The sequence below is a fragment of the Pygoscelis adeliae genome, unplaced genomic scaffold, assembly GCF_000699105.1.
Source record: "Pygoscelis adeliae isolate BGI_AS28 unplaced genomic scaffold, ASM69910v1 Scaffold238, whole genome shotgun sequence".
NCBI lineage: Eukaryota > Metazoa > Chordata > Aves > Sphenisciformes > Spheniscidae > Pygoscelis > Pygoscelis adeliae.
Window position 1 is genome coordinate 1,401,595 of NW_008825285.1, and position 803 is coordinate 1,402,397.

At 43.2% G+C, this 803-nt stretch overlaps 1 protein-coding gene across 1 annotated transcript in view; it reads left to right on the forward strand.

Annotated features, from left to right (window-relative positions):
- Positions 1-803, forward strand: part of PTPRN2 (protein tyrosine phosphatase, receptor type, N polypeptide 2) — a 416,744-nt gene that overhangs the window by 310,119 nt on the left and 105,822 nt on the right. The gene's annotated exons all lie outside the window — the stretch shown is intronic.

The following is an 803-nucleotide window of genomic DNA, read 5'->3' on the forward strand; positions in this document are numbered from 1 at the left end:
GCGCATCCAGGCAAGAAAATCCGGGAGTCTTATTGAACCTGCATTTCCATTAACTCAGCCTCGGCCCCGGCTAATCCGCAGCACTGAAGGCAAGGAGGCTAATTAATGACAAGCTTTTACAGTCAAGACCAGCGATAATTGCTTTGGTGGCCTTTATGATTACAAGATAAAAATGGACCGGGCCTGACATAAGAGCCACTGTGTACACTGCAAGACAGGAGGAAATTAAGAGCTGGCTAGCTGAATACGGAGCAGAAAATTACTAATAGAGGAGAGATAATGAATAGGCCGGCTAGGCATTCATGGGGAAAAATCCATTTTGTTACCACGCGAAATTAGGTGGTGGAAAGGAGTTTGCTAATTGTTCTCATCTTGTAGCAACCAGGACTGAGGCAGGGGCGTGCTTTTCAATTCATTTCCCTGGTAATTGTGAAAGGGGGAATGCAGGCCAAATGAGTCTTGCTGCAATTTGCGCGCCTGGTCTTTTCATTTTCATGTTGCGTTTTTAATTGTTGCTAATATAGCTTATAATGAAGCTAATGAGGGGAAATTATTGTACAACTTTTTAGCACATGGAGACAAGTGAAATGCACTAGAAGGATTCTCTCCTATTGCTGCAAAAATAATAGTAATCTGGAGGAGTTTGGAACTATCGGGCTTTTTTATCCTTTTCCTTCTACAACAGACAAAAGGAAGGACCGCCACCTTTTTTTTTTTCTCTGTCGTTTCGTGTTTTATTTTTCACACCAAGAAACAAAAAAAATCGGATTTTCCCTTGCTGCCCCCCTCGCAGCCCCTGGCCC